Genomic DNA, 6,273 nt, shown 5'->3' on the forward strand with positions numbered 1-6,273 from the left:
CAACTCAACACTTGCTGCGATTACATCTGGCCAGGTCACGCAGAACCTTCAGATTTGAGGTTAACAAATCATGGACTGGCAACACCCGCGGAAGTTTCCTTACCGGTGCGTGTTGCGGGGACGCCCGCGGCGCGCGTGGTGGCGTCTGGTGGCAGCGGGGACGCCCGCGTACGCCACCAACGTCCAGCGACAAGGTCCAATGGCTCTTGTTGCACGGCAAGTGCGGTTTCGCGGCCGGTCTGATGCTTGGGGATTGGGGGCCATGGCGAAAGCCTTGCTTGTTCTTTCAGGCTGATGACGGCGACGCCTTCGGCGCCGTTTTCTTCGTTGGAAGCGTCATCGTTTTAGCCCTCTCCCTTTGCGTCGTCGTGCTCCTTGGGTGTGATCCCAGACCATCGTTCACCTGCGTGGCGGCGCCGGCCGTCTGGTGGTTCTGGCTGTGGCAGGAGTGTTTCTTTTTCTTTTTCCTTCTTTTCTTTTTTCTTTCTTTCTCAAAAAACAAAATTTAAAAAGAGACAGTGGGTGTGTGATGCCTTGGATCGACGGCCCAATCCGATCGAGCAAAGTTTGTGGAGGCTCGTGTCGATGACCCAATCCGACTGAGCGGGGTTCTCGTCATGGCTCGTATCGATGTCCCAATCCGATCGAGCATTTGTTGGAGTTGAGTTGAGTCCGGTGCTTGCTGATGCCCCAATCCAGCCGCCCGGTGTAGCTTTGTAGTTTATTTTCATTTGTTGTTTGCTCAGTATGGGTTTCATCTTCTTTTTAATATAATCGGCAGCTCTTCTGCCTGGTTCGTTTCAAAAAAAAGTCATATATAGCAAGTGAAAATGGGTGGTGAATACCATGTGCTCAAGCTAAGTTTTGGTTTTCCTTCACTCTCCACAGTTCGGTTAAAGAGCAGCTGCAACTGTACATGTGCAGGCAACTGCATATGCAGAGGTAAGGCAGTGAGTGTCATTCATGAAGAAATTAAGCACATCTGAAGCAGATGATTGTTGGATAATTATTTGTTTGTCACGAACGTCTTACTTGAGACCGTCTTCTTGATGATCATCAGATGAAACACATGTACTCCGTACAAACTTCGTAAGCAGGCTGCTACTCCTCTCTCTTTTATTAAGCACACTCCTCCATCCTGTTACCTGCCCTACGACGGAGCGCGGCTGCCAGTCTGCCACCGGCAGCCACAGCACGTAGTTGAGCATCCGGAAGGATCCATCGTCCCAGTCCGTCGTCGTGTAGCCGTGGCGCATCGCGATGGCGGTCGCGCCCGCGCCGGCCGCCACCGCCGCCGCGTGTGCCCTCTCCCTGAGCTGCCGTCGTCAGCAGCTCGACGCGGAGCGCCTCCACTCCGGCCGGCCGGATCATGCACGGGTACGCCATTGGGTGGCGCGGCACCACGGCGGCTTCACCTCCCGTTTGCTTGCCGCCGCCGGCGCCGATGCGCGCGACCCCGTTCGGCGCCACGACGTACCTTGCGCCGGCGGCCGCCTCCTCCCCGTGGAGTCGTGGACGACGGTGATGACGGCGCGCAGCTCTCCGATCCCCAGCGCGCGGGCGGCGCTCCGGCGAGGCATGGCACGCAGCGGAGGCGGCGTCGCGGCGACGGACACGGGGAGACGGACGGACGGTGAACCAAATGCCGTCCGGGGGTGGACGGTATTTCAAATACCGTCCGCCCCCTGGTCCCTTCGAGCAGGCCCGTCCCGAGGCACGTGCGGCCTGTGCGACTGCACAGGGCCCCCACGTGCCAGGGGCCCCCAAATTAGCATTACTTTGATATGGGATTTACAGGCCTAAACTACATCCGTTAGCAGACAATTCACCGCTTCATATTTCGATTCCAATCAAAACTCCCTACGGCGCGGCGGCCGCGATGCACCCTGCCTTACAGGCTTGCGGCCCTGCCCTTCCAGTGCTGCTCAGCTCTGGACTGAAAAAGCTCTGGACTGCTCCCAAATCCAAACTCCCAGTGCCCATATGAGCTCCTGCTACTCTGTTCGGCCCTCTTGGCTCTTGCCATCTCGCTGGTCCAAGCCATCCCATGAATTTTGTTTTCTTTAATGCTTTTTCTTTAGTTATTGAATATTGATTATTGCATTGATCATTTACTTCTGTAATCTTGTGCTCAAATTTCAAGGGGCACTTAAAGAGTATGATGCTTTTTTCAAGTGAAAACTTTGCACGCATTCAAGCAATATGTACAATTATTATTATTATTGTTATTATATATATATCATATTATTATGTTGGTCTAAACATAGTATGAGTGGTTACTATTTCATTTTAACACATAAATTTAGTTTAGGTCTCAATTAGAATTTCGCACAGGGCCCCACTATTCTCCGGGACGGCCCTGCTTCGAGCCGTCGGATGGAGCATGTACGGTTCAGATCATGCGAAATTTCAACAGCCAGGGACTTAGTCGTCCTCGCCAGTGGCCTGGCAGCGCGCGCGAGAGCTGGGGTGGCGGCGTGGCGCCCCACCGGAGGCCGGACGGCATGGCGGCGGAGCTCAGCCTCGGCGGCGAATGTCGGCCAATCGACGACGCCGCAGGCCTCACCGCTTCATTAGCTCTGGTCAAAGCGTCCACATGGGCCTTAGCAAGGAGGTGGCCGGCCGGCCGGCTTCGAGCAGACCGCCGGAGATGCACACGCAAGCCGCCGCCGCGACTTCCTCGCGCCGCGACCTGAACCCGTCGATCTGCTTGGGTGGCGGAGCACGGCCCTCGCCGTCAAATCTATGATCTTGTCGGCCGCGGCCGCCGGCGAATCTCCGGAACCCATGCGGCGGCCGGCGTGCCTTTCATGAGGCGGACGAACTAGGCGACGCTGTCCTCGATGTCGTTGGACAGGTCCCTAGCTTCCTCGATTCCTCGAGAACTATTCGTCTTCGACATATGGATCCCTCTGTCACTCCACCCGCGACCTCCGAGGAGCTCGTCTCCGAGAGGAACGTGATGAATCCGCTGTCTTCTTCCAACTCCCTCGATGAATGAATCCGCTGTCTCCCTCTCTTCCAGTTGCAGCAGGGCGGCGAGCTTTGGGAGGATGGCGCCACATCGGCCATCGCTGCCGCCGCGGCGGCGGGCGCCGCCATGATCGTGCACACGGCGGAACGACGCCATGGGTTTATGTTTGCTCGGCTCACAAGGTCAGGCTCACTTGGTAAAGAACAGGTGAAACATTGCTTGGTCTCTCTGTCTCTCTAGCTCTTGCTTGTGTACACAAGAATAAAATGTCGAGATGTCAACGTGCCAGATCTTTCAAAAAAAATGTCGAGATGCGAGTGTTATGTTTGGATCCAAGTGCTAATGCTAAATAATATTAAACTTTAGCACTAGTCTATTCAAATATGAGTACTAATATAATAGGATATGCTAAATTTCAGCCAAACTTTAGCTCAAGCTATGGTGATTGATTCTTCTCACCCGTTCCAAGTTCATTAGCACAAATAAATGTTTTATTGCATGACACAGATAAAATTAATAAGGTTCAAACTTTACACCAAAGTAAAAATGTAAGTTCAGTTGATTAGATTTCTTGTCAGCACTATTGCTGTATTTTTTATTTATTCTAGTAATACATAGACAATTCTATTCTTACCAACAACGAGACATATGTGGTGCCTTCAGCAATCGTAGGACCTATCTTTTTTGTTTTGTGAGTAAAGAGAGATCTATTAATTGCTCATAACCATATTACAATCATGAGCAATAACCTGGTCAACACAACTAGGAAAGAGATTGCGCCACACAACATTATGATTCAATCGTTTTGCCAAATGCGCAAGCTCATTTACTGCAACATCTCTCCTCTCTCTCTCTCTACATGACACAACCAAGGTCAGGGAGTAAGCTTGCTGATCTGACAGCCTCTTGGATGACAGAGAAGCATGCCGGCTTCATAGTCCTCGATTCCTTGAGATAACGGCCGATGACCACAACACAATCCGACTCAAGAACTATCGGCAGCCGGAACCATTCTACTGCCAGATTCAAGCCTTCCCTACACGCCAGCATGGCTTCTACTTCCTCTGCATCATTTGCCCCGAAAAATCACTCGCCAAACTGAGAGGTTTAGTACTGCTCCTTGATGGTCCCGGATTACAACCCCTAAACCTGCGGTATCAGTGGCCTCCGTGAACCACAAAATGCAATCGTAAGACCTATCGATCCAATCTCTTAGCAAAATCACAAAATGGAGGGGGGGAAAACAAGGAATGAAAAATCAATTATTTATCACAACTTCAGCCAAAGGGAGAACGACACAGTAGAAAACTTCATCATCTTCTAAACTAGCAAGGTGGCCCGCACAAATAGTGCGGGTAGCTAGTTTTTATTTTTATTCTTCCATCTCCAGTTTTTAAAGTTTATTCATACATGCATTTATTTTGATTTAATGGCTGCGGTATCTTTTCTCCATCACGTGTCGTGTACATGCTCTATAAATTTATTTTTATAGCCGGCAAGGTACAATCTACTTCTTCATGTTCACCCTCCTCTATGGTCATCATCACTCTCTCAAAATCTTAGTCGTATTAACTTTTTTCTACTCATAGTTTTTTAGTAAAATGCTATTAAATTGTACTTCTCCATGGCCATGCCAATAGTTTTTTAGTTGTTAACATGTTTTCTAAATTGCACACTAAGACCATCTCCAAAAGTACCCTAAATCTATTCCCAAAACTCATTTTTGGAAGTAACCAGCAAATTTCGGACTCCAACAGCTCCCCAAACCTGCTCCCAATCATTTTCTCCTAAAACTTCTTTAGTTTTGATTTTAAAGGTGAAACAAAATTTTTTATGGAGTTGAAACTGCTTTTTTAAATATTTAGCGAACTATCTTGTTGATGGCAATGTGGTAGTTTTGAGAACACTTTACAATTTAGTGAGTGAGAAGAAGCCGGTGAAGCTATTTTTTTTCTCCTCTTCTATATTGCAAGCTATTCTAGGATTTCATTTGGGCTTCTTGGAAGAAGCTATTTTATTTTTATGCATTTGTTAGAACTTTATCACAAACTATTGGAGAAGCCCAGCAAATAAAACCCTAATAATTGTTAGGGTTACTTGTGTTACCGTCGAACGTACTGGTGTTTGAGATGTTGACATATAATGAAGGGCATGCAAGACTCAATGAATGTCATAGTCAAATCACTACTTAGCTTTCTATATATGGTGATTGATATGTAATAATTAATATTTATTTGGTTATTTATAATTTGATAAAAAGTAGAAACATGCATCTTTCTAACTTTTTCAAATTATTGGTACCATAGGAAAATTTAATGTTAGCCAATGAAAATTGCAGTTACATAGTTGTTATAATCTACAGTGCCAGACAACTAATCAAGCAAGTTGTAGACATACGTAATTGAGACAATGGTTAATTCATTTTAAAAGAAGAAAGTGAAGTTGTACCTGTAGTGGCAATAGCATGAAAATTTTAATATCTGTGCTCTTTATTTAAGTATAATTTGCTTCTAATATCAATTGGAAATGAAATGCTATTTTTCATTTTTTATAATTTAGTTATTTACTATTTATTTACCTAAGCTGATTTTTACCATATTGCAGCGCCATATATTCTTTTGACTTCCCATGAGGCTGCTTGTTACGTAGAACACCATGTATCTGCTATGTGCATCACATTTCAAATATGATTGCACACTAAGTGTGAGAGTATACTTAACATAAATAAGGAACATACATGTGTTTCCGATCCGATTTCTTTGCACGCATCTCGTATCTCTCAATGGCCTTTTGCTAAACTCACCGGATGACCACGTCCCAAGTCTTCGACATCTTTAGCTTCTGTTGGAACATCCAGATGTTGGCGCCACCTCCTCTGTTCTATTTTTTGGCATTGTCATCTAGGTCTTTTAGAGGTAGCTAGGACAGATGTTATTCCTTCTATCTAACGACAACAATGAACTACGATTTTATTATCATGCATTTTGTCTTTATAATATCATTCCTCATTTTGGACATCTAGAATTTTTAATTTATTTTTTTACTAATCATATTTGTTATGGACTCTTTTGTCATATCCTAATTTTTTCAATTTTAAAATTCTGAGATAGCTCTTTAGTAATAATATTTATCTCTATAATATCTAATAACAACAGTAAGCTACAATCTTAATATCATATGTTTTATCTTTATAATATCATTCCTCATATTAGGCATCTAGATATTTTTAATTTCGAATTTATTTTTTACTAATCGTATTTGGTATGGACTCTTTGGTCATATTCTAGTTTTTCATATTT

This window comes from Panicum virgatum, chromosome 2K (genome assembly GCF_016808335.1).
Source record: "Panicum virgatum strain AP13 chromosome 2K, P.virgatum_v5, whole genome shotgun sequence".
Classification (NCBI taxonomy): domain Eukaryota; kingdom Viridiplantae; phylum Streptophyta; class Magnoliopsida; order Poales; family Poaceae; genus Panicum; species Panicum virgatum.